Source organism: Catharus ustulatus, chromosome 15, assembly GCF_009819885.2.
Source record: "Catharus ustulatus isolate bCatUst1 chromosome 15, bCatUst1.pri.v2, whole genome shotgun sequence".
Taxonomy (NCBI): Eukaryota; Metazoa; Chordata; class Aves; order Passeriformes; family Turdidae; genus Catharus; species Catharus ustulatus.
In genome coordinates this window covers 9137780-9151464 of record NC_046235.1, presented here as the reverse complement: position 1 = coordinate 9151464, position 13685 = coordinate 9137780, and positions in this window count along the sequence as shown.

Below are 13685 nucleotides of genomic sequence, written 5' to 3'. Positions count from 1 at the left end.
TTAAAAATTGCTCTCAATCATCAAAGCCTTCACTAAATGTCTTGAGAAAATAAAAAAAAAAGAATAAATCTATTTTATTTGCAACAAATCTAATATATGAGTAATTAGAAATTGCATCCTGCCCTTCACTGATAAACTGGAGGACAGACCACATAAATTTAGAACAGTATTCATTGCTAACTTTTATGATAAAGCTATAAATAAGTATTTAGGTGGATCTTTCTGAAACTATTTATCTGTGTAATGAAATCACAACCTCATTTGTGCTGTACAAAATATCCCTTGGTTGCTTCATGGCTGATTAAATTATTACCAGAGCACGTGATGTGTTGGATGGATACATCTCTGCTGTCCTTTTCTCAAATACTGAAGAAAATGGGCTGAAAGGGTATGCTAGGGCTGTGTCAGGGCTCAGAAGGGGATTTTGGCAGTTTCTTTTGTCTCCACAGGGTTTTCTAATCCTCTGTAGCAGATATGACCTTATGTAGAGAGGGGGTTTTTTTTGTTGTTGTTCATAAAAGCTCCATCTGTTTATGTAATGACTGCAGTGTTGTTTCTTACATGCCTTATCATGGAACCATGGACTGATCTGGGTTGGAAGGGCTCTTAAAAATCATCTCATTCAAACCTCCCTGCCACGGGTCCACTAGACCAGGTTTCTCCAGGCTGCATCCAACCTGTCCTTGAACACTTCTGGGATGGGGCACATCTCCTTCGCCCATTTTCTCTGGGCAAACTGTGCCAGGGCTCACCACCCTCATAGGGAAGAATTTCTTCTTAACATCTCCCTCCCATATAGCCCTCCATTCTGTCAGTGTGAAGCCATTCTCTTTTGTCCTGTTACTCCAGGCCCTTGTTCCCTTTGAATAGCTGGAATCTCTTGGAAAACTTTACTTAGGGTCTGAGGTGATGATTCTATCAGCAATAGCCCAGTGCTTTTCTATGTATACACACTTGCCATTTTTTTTTGTCATTTTCTTAGGTTGTCAGGACTATTTGAGCTCAGAAATGGAAATCCAGATGTGTTTCTCTTTATTTATGTCAAGTGTGCCAAAATGTGTGATTTAACTTGACTCTGGGTATCTTCTCAGAAGAGTGCAGACTTTGCTATTCATCCAGTCCTCTGGTCACTCAGATTGTACCCTGGCAGCAGTCGAGAGACTGTGGACTCTAATTACTCCTTTGGGTTAATCCTCATCTCAGATTAGTCCTGAGCCAAGATCAGGGGCCTGGAGCTGTACCTGCTCCGCATCACAGCAGACATTGAAGTTCATCTTCTGTGGGAAATTGTGAGGTGGGAAGTTGCATTTAATATTCCTATAGAGTCTTTCTCCTTTGTTTCTTTCTGTGTTAAAAATTCTGGATCTACACATGGAAAGCTGATGCAGATACTCCCTTTTCCCTCCAGCCACCTGCTTTGATGCCTGTGTGTGGCGGTGCTCCGTGGTTTGGGCTCTGCCTGCAGCAGGCTGGTGCTGGAAGGCTGGATCCCCCTCTGCTGAAATTCAAGTAAAAGCTCTGCATGTGGGTCCCTCTCTAGTTATGGCAGGAAAGAAGGAAAAATTACAGAAAAAGTGACTGTATTGCACAAATCTGAGTCTGATCTCTTCTGTTTTACAGATTTCTCTCTTAAGGAAAAAGAAAGGGATAACAAAGAAAAAAAATCCTAGATTTTCAAGTGGAACCACAGCTGTCATGATCAGGTTGGATCTCAGCATCACTATGTGGAAAGAATCTCCATAACAGAAGCAGATGTTTGAGAACTTTGTGTCCTGTGCCTTTGAACTCTGTAACACTGAGCAAGACTCCTGGGTGGGCAGCTTCTCCCAGCAGAGCTGAAGCCAGTCACAGAAGCTTTACTGGAAACCTCCATGCCCCTGAGAAGCCCCTTTCCTGTCCTGAGCGCAAAAACTGGCAGTTTCTGAAGTAAGGGTTATTACAATTTTAATATCCTGCTCTGCCTATATGTTCAGGCAGTCCCATAGTTTTTCACAAATATGAAAATTATTGTCTGAGAATGAATTCTTAAAATCCCATTATCATACATAGTAAAAACAGATGAAGAAATCCTACCTAGGGCAGCGGTGGCTGATGATATCTATAAAATAAGCTATAAACTCCTGAAGCCCTCGTGGCCAGAGGGGCACAGCAGTTTTGAAGTCTCTATCCTCATCTTCCTGAAGTGTGGGAATGCTGTGAGAGTACACCAGGAGTTGTTGGTCTCACTTCCATCTGCCCATCACTTTCACCGCAGTCCTGCAGCTGCTGCAGCCCCAGAGCACAATGGGTTGAGCTCAGGATCTGCCCTGTGCCCTTATGCCAGGTGTGGCTGTGTTATGTCACAGTAATTGGAGGGTAATTGGCTCATAAGAACAGGAGAGATGGTGATGATCTCATGGGGGTCTGAGTAGGGTGTTTCTCTGGTCTCATTATATTATATCCTATGAGACATTATTTTATGAGATATTATTTTAGAGCTCATGAGAATTTACAGGAAAGGCTTGTGAGCAGCTGAAATACTGGTTTGAGTTATGCTTGATATTGTTAAGGTTTTGCATATAAAAGCCTCTGGTATGGCTGTTTTTACCTATTTATTTTTTTTATTATTTTATTTTTGACAGTCATTGAGATGGCCTGGCAGTGTGATACCCTACTTCAAGTATTTCACATGAAATTCCCATGTTTTATGAGGGTAGAGGGGAAAAGACTTGCCTATGTGCCTGCTTTGTAAAACAGGAATCATACTTCCTCTCCTTCAAATAAAGGACATTTATGACTGATAATGTATTTTAATTCCCCAAACCTTAAAATCAGAGGCTTAAGTGTAATTTTGAACTTGACATTCTCTGATTAAAATTTAAAATTTAATAGTGCTCTGTATGTGTCCAGCTATAGGGAAAGTAGTATCTAACTTCCAGCTGGCTGCTCCATCTGTTAAAACCTCATTGTGTGACTACAGGGCTGTTCAGGAGCTAACAGGGAAATTGGTGACATGGTGTTTTGGAGAAGGAGGAACCAATCCCCTCCCTGTTGGGAGATTTTCACCCCTCTTTTGGGGAGATGATACTCTTTGCCTGGAACATCTCATGGGCATCCATCAACCTCACTGGGGTCAGCAACACCATGGCAGGCTGTGCTTGCAAACTGGAGCAAGAAAAGCTCTCAATGAGCTGGTGCTTTGACCTAAACTCTTTAAGGCAAAGTTATCTTGCATTTTCTTTTCTTTAATGCCTAGTCTGTTTCTGATCCAGAGAAAGCTAAATGGTAGAAATGTTTATTTGCTGTCCCTTTGCTGGTTCTCTCCTTTGCTTTTATTTTTATTTGTATGGTAAATGCAACAGTTCAAGCAGCTGCAAAGCAACAATCTTGTTTGAAGTGTGTGTCAAGGGTATTTTTCAAGGCTTCTTTAATAAAATCAAATAACTGGTGCATATTTATCTTTTAATGACCCTTTAAATTGTGTGTCAGAACATAATAGAAGCTGACTAGGATATTGTCTGGTGGAGAAGAACTTCTTGTGATGATTTATGTGTTTATTTATGACTTCTCTGAAAAAAAGTTTTAACTGAGCCTTTAAGTTGGATTTTAGAATCTCTGTATTTTGAATTTGACAAAGAGTTATGTTTGCGGTCCTTCCACAGGTGAAAATATGACATTTGTTGCAACTAGATATTATCTGGCTTTGTGCTTCATCTCCATGGATGGGAAACAACTCCCAGTTTTCTGACTGGAAGCTGTCTTGCATCTCCTATATGACACAGGCAAAGGCTTTGTCAGTCAGGACATTTGGGGAGTTTGTATAAGATAAAATCTGCCTCTTTGTGGGCAGCTTCATTATTGAGTTAAATTTATCCTCTTTTCCTTTTAAAGGATCTTTGCAGAATAGCTATTGTAAAAGTACTGGAAAGCTCCAGAGCACAAAGGCTATCTGCCTTCACCTCCCTTTGTCTCCCACCAGAAAACCCCACCCAACCAAAAAAAAAAAGACCAAAAAACTCTGCAAAATGTCCTTCTGTCCTCTGTTTCCTGCTAAGGTCTGGCTGTCCCCATCCTCAGCAGCCAGATAACCTGAGCAACGTGTGCAGAGCTAGAAGATCATGTGCCAACACTAGAAGAGCTCTGAAGTAGAAAAAAACCCCAATCTGTAAGTAACCCCAAGTTTAGCCTCAGACAGTAAATCTCTTAATTCTCTTCATGAATAGTTTCTTGTAGGAGTTAATTACATTTCTAAAGCAATGACTGATTATCCTGATTTGGTTGAAACCACTGCAATTAAATATAAGCGCCTAGAGAAAGTGAAAGTAGTACTAATATGCAAAATACACAAAGACTTATTTTTTCCAGCTCCTTCCTGAAATGTTTCCACACCTACTTGTGCTTAGCTCCGTTTTTTTTTAGTTAGGAAAGTTGGCAATAACAAGTTTACTTGACCAACAAAACCACTGTTTGTATGGTGTTGTGAAAAATTTCAGTGTTGATATATTTCTGCTTACATTTTGCATTTTACATTAAATCTGAACAGCACAAATCAAGTATTTAAGTATTTCTAAAGCAAAATACCCTTTCCTCTATAGTTTTTCCCAGTTGGATTTGTGGATTTTAGCCATTTACTGTTAGGAAAAGAAGTATTTCAAGAGTAACTCCTTAAATTGAGAGTTAGGTGTCTTGGTTTTTCCTGTTTTAAAACAGTAGCTTCAGTAGTTTTAAGGAAAACTGTCCTGTACATTCCTCTTGATTCACAGCTGAACAAGACATAAAATCTCTTTCAAAGTTTGAAACCAGCCCATCTTTTGGCACAAGGGATCTATTCATAAGCAAACATTGTTTATAGCGTTAACACTGAGCTAGTATAAATTGTCCCTGTTCCACTGAGCTCCATCAGTCTATTCCAGTTGGGAATAGAGCTTATAAGTCTGGCAAAATTCTGCGTAAGGCTCCATTAATGTGTATGAGGTAGAATCCAGCAGTGTGACCACAAGCTCTATTTTTGTCTGTTGAACGATTTGCTAATAGTTCTGCCTAATTGTAGAATTTTCCAGACCTTGTAGAGTCTGGAAAAGTTGTCTAGTTTCTTGCTTCATGTGGCTTTTTTTCCCTTTGCTGTCAAAAATGGCCCAAACATCCATTAGTTTCATTTGCTATATGGACAATAAATTAATTTCTTATTGTTTTCCTGTCATTGTGCTTGCTGCAGATTTAATTAACAAGTAATCTCTCTGTATTATTGCTGCCTGTTACTTTTGTCTTTATTTATTTATTTACTACTTTATTATCATCATTATTATTAATAGAAATATTTTTTATCATATAGGATCCAACCCCCAAATCCTTTGCTGGGTGATGCAGATGACCTTTGGTAGTGATAGACCTTCACCTCTGCCTCTGTGTCCCGTGGGAAAAGGTTGTAAATCCAGGATGGAGATGCTGCAGAGGAGACAGCAGTCACTGCACCCACTGAGCTGGGACTCCAACTAATGCCTCTGTTAGTGAACAGCTACTCCCACAAGCACTACCTCACAAGGAAACTATATACCTGCCAGCACGATTTATGGTTTTCTATTGCTGAGCTCCCAGTCAGGTAATCTTTCAGTGTCCACTTTTCTGCAGTACTGCATAAAATATAATTAAAATTTAGAATTCAGTTAGACCTGTCACTTTGGGAAATGACTTGTTTTGGGAAATGACTTCTTTTTGGGAAGTGGACAGTTAAGGGCATGGAGGGGTGGCAGCCCTTGGTGAGCAGCACGTGGCACCTCGGTGGGTGCAGACATGTTTAATGAATAAATCTGTTTTTGACACAACTCAGTTTCTCCAGGCTGGGAGTTGGGGGATATTCCCCTCCTGACTGGGTTCAACGAACCTGAAGGTGTTTGTAGCTGCTTCTCACCCTCTCAGCTGTTACAAGGTGGAATTAAACCATGTTTACAAAACAAAAAGCATCATTATTTGCACCTTGAAGCTGCTGTACTGCAGTGGGTGGTTAAAACAGCTCATTCCCTCAGTGCATTGGTATCTCCAAGTGTACTGCAGCACCTCCAGTGTAGGATTCTAGAGTGCCTGATGCCAGCAGGTAAGGAAGCAAGGGAAAATGTATTTATTAGAGAGAGGCAGGTATTCATTGCTGTTGCCCTTTATTTGTGATAGAGGCACAGAGCATCCACCAGCACCAGGAGCCAGCTGATGGCTGCTCTGAAATTAGGTGCTGAGATTTTCCTGGTGGGAACTTTTTCAGCATGTCATGTGGTGGAACTTCTTATCTGTTTTTCCTCACACTCTGGTTTCTGAGCTTTTATTATACCAGAGCACTGACTCTTCTGAATATTTGATTGATGAAAACTGGCCTTTTGCATGGGTGCACAGTGCAATATTTCATATTTGATATTAGGCAATGTGGTGAGCCCAGCAGTTCTGCAGAGATAGAAATTATGCAGCACAATGATAAAGTATAAAAGGTGATGTGAAGTTCGCAAGGGAGGAAGGAAGAATAAAAAGAAGGAAACCATAGACAAAGGTGTCTGGGTTTTACAGCTTCTTGATACAGCAGCTGCATTACAATTCTGATGCAGAAGTGATGAAACACCAGATTGAATGAGGCAAACTTGCCTTTAGGACAAACCTCAAATTTATTGACATTTGTATAAGCACGTGGTGATCTACAAGATAAAAACCCCCTGGAGAGCTCTCTGGCATTATTGTAACAGGTGAGCAGAAATTTCCAGATCCAGGCAGCATAGCTGGGATGGATGGGTATCCTTTGATTATCCTTCTCCCTCCTTAGCAAGCAAGAAATGCCTGGCTCAGATAAAATAAGTGTATAAATCTTTGTAAATGTGTGTAATATTTATGGTGCCAATTTGTAATGTTGGATTTATCTCCTGCCTGGTGAAAGAGAGTTTTTTCTGATGCCCTCAGTGGCTGCTGTTTCACAGTTTTTATCACTTGTCATTTTTTATATCACTTGAAAGGCTATGTATGAAAGTGGAATTTGAATCAACATGTTACAGTATAGTTAAAAATAATTTTGGTAGTTGTCCAGGTTTTCTCCTGAAGGAACAGAGGGCTTTCTCTCGGAGGACTGGTTAATTGGGACTTTGCCGAAAGGTACAAGTCTATTTCAAAGTCTAAAATGAGTGAAGGACTCAGCAAGGCAGAAGATGAAATAGTATGAAATGCAATCCTAAATTTTGAAACTGCACCCAGTTTCAAAACTGTAAACTTTCCTTAAGAAATGTCTTTCCCTTTTTGATATGGAGAATTGTGATCAAAACTCCTCCAATTTGTAGCTTTCTCTCTCTGGAGCGTAATGAGGAGCAGTTGTACTGGTACAAGCACTGGTGGGCACAGAGCAAGGTTGGAGGTTGGGGTAGGAGGAAAGGCATCCAACCTACAGTGCTTGCACTGCAATTTTTAGACAGTAGTGAGCAGGAGGTGATTTTTTTTTTTTTTAAATACATCTGAACAAATTAACATCTAAAACCTGAGTATGTTCAGAATTTGTTCTTTGAGATGATATTCCTGAGGCCAGCAAGACAGTGCAACTACCAAAGTATCAGGTTAAACCATCTTACCTTGAACTCCAGGTATGAATTATTCAAAGCTGCCTCATTAGTATTCATCCATATAACCTCACTTGTCACTCATCAGAAGTTATATTTTCCATCTATGCCCAATTCCTCCTTTCCATGTCTACACCTCCCAAGCCCTTGTATTTTTTAATAAGCATTGAATTACAGGGGCACAACTGATGCTGTTCCCCTCTCTCAATTCTATTGGTACTGGAGCTATTAGTTTTTATCCAGGCCTCCTAAATGCCAAGTAAACTGCAGCACAAGCTTTTATGGATAAGAAAATGCATGAAGAACACGGAGAAGCCATTTGCTGGGAAGTGCTTGTTTTTTCCAAGGTTACGCTCTGCAGCAGACTGAAATCAGACTGTGCAGACTGGAGTGCTTCGGTCCCATTTGGTCTGGAGAGACAAGTAGTTTGAAGGAAGCAGTGTGGGACAGGTTGGTGGTGAGTGACTGAAACAGGAGGTGATCTGTGAAGGTAGGGACAGATGGAGTGTGCAGGTGTTCAGCTGCCAAGGGCTTGGCAGGGAGCTGGTAAACTTGAGACTCTTTTACTAAGAAGTTGCAAGGATTCAAACATAGCAGATTTTTTTAGGTTGTTTTTTTTCCTTCATTATTTGGAGGCTGTGTTTCTACGTCTGCCTTATCAGATGCATGAAAGCCCCTTCTTGCAAAATCATCAGGTGATAAAAGGGATGCTGCTGGGGTCAGTGGGTGCTTCTCACAGCTCCAGCATGACTTTTCCTGGTGCTGGCAATAATGGATGTTGCCTGTCTGCTTTCTTTATTCTTTATTTAGGTGTTGCAGTCCTTTAAAAAGCAAACACTTTTCAGGAACGGGGTCTTCTGCCCAACAGAGCCCCAGGGACTTACCTAGGTTCCTAATATGATGGAGAAGCTGGCAAGAAAGGGAAAGAGATTCAAAGAGGAGAAGGGAGGCCCAACATGATGCAGGGATCTGGCTGAGAGGAGCAGGAAGGTGTGTCTGCAGGGAGAAGCAGTGGGTTTTTGTGACATCCTATATCCTTGATCTTCAATACTCTCCTAGGAACAGGCACAGGAATGGTGCCTGAGCACCTGAAATGGGCTCTCCTGGAAACCCTCATGGTCTTTGGACTTAGAAAAATTCCCTAGGAGAGGCAGAACTAAGAAAACCACATTCAGATTCCTATCTGCCCATCTGCTTCTGCTTCCCCTGTGACTTTCAAATCTGTTTCAAGTGCATCCTGACACTGAAATGGATGGCCTTAAAATTCCCAGGAAAATTTGTCAGAAGAAATTGTGGGCTGGAAGAGGGACACCTAACTATCACCAGAAAATCCATACATAGCAGTGCCACAGGAGAGCAGGCATTGTAAACTTTTGTTTTTCCTGGCACATATTTTGCCTGCTGGCACCAGGAGAGTCGTGCAGATGTTTTGCCCAGTGGTCATACCTTCAGCACAGCTGGGAGCATGTTCTGATGGGGGAGAAGCATTGCTAAGCCAGGTTGGGCCGTGCTCTGTTGTTGCAGAGGCGCTCACAGGTGGTGGGAAGGTTTTGGCAGTTGCAGGCACCCGGGGAAAACCCTTTGTTTTCCTACAGCCATAATGATAGAGTGAGAAAACTGGTGCTCGTTATACTCAAATTTCCTTCAGTACTACTCAGTTTCATTCTGAATCTAGATTGAATGCAAGTAATGCATTCAAGTTAATTACAAAATCAAAACATTTTAGGAAATAATGAATTTACACATGATAAGTTCAAACTGTTTAAAGGTCACTGGGTAAGGACTGTTTAAAAATCTATTAAAGATCTTGCATCCACAAAATTATGTGACCAAATTGTTTGCTCATTCAGCAGTGAGCTTCTCTGAGTTACTGAGATTTATTCTTGGGTAAAAGGAAGTGGAAGGGGCCCTTTCAATTCCTGATTTTAACATTTCATTTCACCTTTAAGGTAATGTGGAAGCTGGCAATCTAACCTTGATTGCTATTGCAGTACTGACAGTGATGATTATGAATCTGTAACGTCCAGTGGAAAAATTCAATCTGCTCTACCTCTGGCACTGCTTTGTGTAAAGCGTTTTTTTATTCAATATGTTTGTCTGTGTCCTGGTCTGAAGCGGGGCAGATCTACGAGGGGCTTCTCATGCTTTTTGCTGCCAGATCTATCTCTTCTGTAACCTGTGTCATTCCCACAGCCAGAGCAATTCCAGTCTCTGCTATGGGAGTCCCATATCTGGTGGTATCCTCGATGCAGTCAGAGCTGATTCTTGTGTTCTCTAAAACTGACAGCAAAGCTTTCAGTGGTGGAATGAAGAGCTGGTGCTGAACTGGAGCTGGGAGTTTGTCCTGTTTAACTTTAGGACTGACACCTCTGTAGCAGGCAGAGAAGAGAATGAAGGGTTGGATTTAGAGTGCCTGAATTGCTGATTGTTGGGATTGACAGGCTGTCCATGGGAGATGTGAAATCATCATCCGCGGAAGTGTTTAAAAAACCACACGGATGTGGTCCTTAGGGCCATGGCTTAGTGGTGGACCCGGAAGTGCTAGGCTAATGGTTGGACTCTGATCTTAGAAGTCTTTTCCAGCCTTAAGGATTCTATTATACTTGTGCAAGCCCTTAGTGCTGTTAGCACAAGGTAATTTCTGATAGTAGGAACCTGTGCAGAATTCAGTATACCCATTGCAACTGTTCTTTAGCTACAGCATTTCCACTCTGGTTTTCTTCCCCTCCCTCCACAAGAGTACATCAGATCAACAGCAGATGGGGAGGAGGAAGCAGGGACCAGCTGAAATCTGGGAATTGCTGTTCCCATTATCCGAACTTTGAGCTCATGACACCCAAGTGCCTTCTAATTTTTCCCAGAATGAGCTGCTATTATCTTTTCTTCTCTGGCTGAATGAACCAACACAATTGTATTAAATTAGGCATTTGTTATGTCTCTTGTAGACCATGGAAAGCAATTTAGGAGACTAATGACTGCAAGGCCCCTCACAATAGCAGTGTAAACTCTCCCTACTGTAGGCAGTCTTGCTGGGGACAGTGTCACTGGCATCAAGAGGGAAGGGATGACAGAGCAGTGGTGACACACAGCATCTTCCCTCTTAAACAGAAATCACCTGAACCCTGGTCAAGCATCAGCAGAAAGACATCCCTTTATGTAAAATCACACCCTGAAAGAAGTTATGTTATTTTTCCTCTATCTCACAGCCCATTTTGGCTGGGCTAGTTGCTGTTAGGGAAAGGTGCTGTGTCACAGTCCGGTTCACTGTGACCCTGAGCTCGGTCCAGCAGGGGGGAGCATGGCAAAAATAGAGGGACAGGAACAATGAAATTGTCTGAAGAATAGTGGATAAAATAACAAATGTCAAAACCACATGATCTGAGGGGCAAGATCCAAAGATGAGGGGATATACCAACTCTGATGGATACTCTCGCTCTTCTTGCCATAATCTGACCAGGTATTTCCCTCTCAGTATCCTGCTTCCCATGGTGTCAGGTTGATGCCTCCTGCATAAGCTGTTGAGGCTAAACCACTGTTTATCCCAGCCAGTTCCATTCCCACAGTGCTGTGGCTGTTTCAGCAGACAAATGCCTGACCCTTCAAGTCTGCCCAAACCACATCCATTAGATAGGTAAACCAGCCAGAGTTTGACAATATTCCCCATCTCCTTGTATTATGATAGAAAGACAAAGCCCTTGAAGAAGACAATAGAGACTGAAAATAGAAAAATACAACTTTTTAAAAGCAATAGATGGAAGGATTGCAAGCCATATGGTGAAGTTGGGAAATGTCTTTCCTTGAGGAGGAGGGAGGGAAGTAAATGCAGCTCTGGGGGAGATGGAAGCTGATAGGCAGCATTTGTATTTGTGCTACTGGAACCCTTTTGCTCAGCCTTGGAGCACCCCTTTTCCATGCTGCAGCAACACCTGCTTTATTTTCCAGATCTTAGGTTGGATGGTGCAAGAGGCAAGTATCTGCCAGCCCTTGCATTGTTATCCTCCTCCTGGCACACCATGAGCTCTCATCCTTTTTCTGCAGCAAAAGCTGTGAATCAGCTTTTTTATCCCTGGAGTCTCCAGAGATGGTAGCTCTAAAAATGATGCTTTATGTTGTCTCTGCAAGTAGGTGGAGTTACAAATGGCACCCCTTCCAGAAGGTCACTGGGTTCCCCTTCTGCAGTGGTACCAGGATATTTATGGGACACCTCGCAGCATTTCTGTCAGGATCCCTTCTCCTAATAAATGTGTCAGAGATTTTGAGCTTGGTGCACAAGAAAGATTGTAAAGCCTGCACAATAAATCTGCTTGCATTAATTCAATAGCTCTCTTGTGCAAAGCCTTTTTACTGCTACCAGTACCCAATAAACACAAAGCAAAGTCAAAGCACAATGATATTTTGGAACAACTTGTGGGTGATGCATAATGCTGAGGAAGCCCTCGCAGAGAACATCAGCAGAATCACAGCAGATGTTAAGCCCTAACAAATGATGAGCTTTTTCCTATGAGCACAGGCAGAGGATGCCTAGCTGTGCTCCAGGTGGTCTGGTGCACTGCTTCCAATAGAGGACAGCGTTGCACAATCACACGGGCTGCTTATGAGATAGGATTTAGAATCCAAAGCTGTAACATTATCCAGTTTAAAAATCCTGTCCCAATCCCTTAATGGGCTGAGTTGTCCTGTTTTTTAAATTCTTGCTATGTAGTGTTTGATCCCAAACTTCCCCATTGATTTACCAAAATGTGAGTATTGGTCTAATACCGATACTCAACTCAAACAGACAAAAGACTCTCTAACAATTTAAAGTTAGAAAGTGTATGTTTATTCAGCGCTGGGCAGCAGTGTGGGGTAGTCCCCTAATACCCACTGCAAAATTACAGGTGGTTACAGAGTCTATTTATTGACAAAAGGTTCAAACAAATACATATTCATAATACCAGCCCCTCCCATCCCCTGCTTCCTGTGGTAATTAGCTTGAATAGCTGTTAAGCAGCGTGGTTGGCTTCTTGAATTAAGTCTGGGGTCGTTTTTGTGGGGAGGAGTCTTAGAAGGAGGAAGTAAGGTGAGTCTTCCTCACCCTGACCTTTTCTATTAATGGCAATACAAATGGCTTTTGGGGCAACTCCAGTTTTGCAAAGAATGAGTTTCTGGTTGTAATTGTTGGTGTTCTTTGTACCTAACTACTAGTTTCATCCTTTCCCATTGCGAGCACAGCTAAGCAAACATAAATTGACAGGCAATCAATTATTTAATTTTCAGATAACTATCTCAAGCCCAGTTTCTTCTAACTTTTAACTAAAATCCTAATTTCTTTAAGATTAGTGTTTCACCCATGCTGTGCTGGGTTCTCTGGCAGCTCTTCTGCTGCTGTTTGTTTGCCTTTTCTGATGGGCCCCAGCAAATTTCACTGGCTCACAAGGAATAAGACCAAACTAAAATGGAAGAGCATCAGTGGTTGTAATACTGCCCAAGTGGAGTGAGTGACTGAGCAGTAGTACCTACCTGCCTATACTTGACTGAGTACCTTCTTTGCTGCTGAAAAGACTTTGAGCATCCTTCTTGTTTCTCTCTTTCTGGCTCATTTTGACTGGTGTCTTTAGTAAAATCTTGGGTATGTCGTAGGAAAATGTGTTGCCTTTTTCCAGGGAGGTGGTCAGGAGAATTTCAGGGGACTTTTCTAGTTAAAACACCTATTACAAGGCTATCTGTAATTGCCAATGGTTGTATTTGTAAGGAAGGTGTCATCTCCAGTTCTTTCTTCCATAGAGTAATCTGAGAAGTTCATAAATTAGCATGAGATTGCAAATTTAGAAGCTAAATTGCATGTTTGTGATTCTGTGACAGGAACAGCAGCCTCTCCTGCTGGTGCTGGGATCTTGCACCTGTTAAGAGCACAGGTGATTCCTGCTGCTGGAGGGTGCTCTTCTCTCTCAGAAAACAAAGTATTCTGAATTTTGTTTTTCCTTCTGGGAGGAGGTTGTTGCAGCATCTACTTTCTCTTAACCTGGAGCGATGGATACTTGTCTGTGCCATCAGTCTCTGCCAAATACCCAGGGAGAAGCCAGCAACACCTGGCATGAGACCAGATACGGCTTTCTCACCATATTCCATACCAGAGGTTTATTTGGCAAT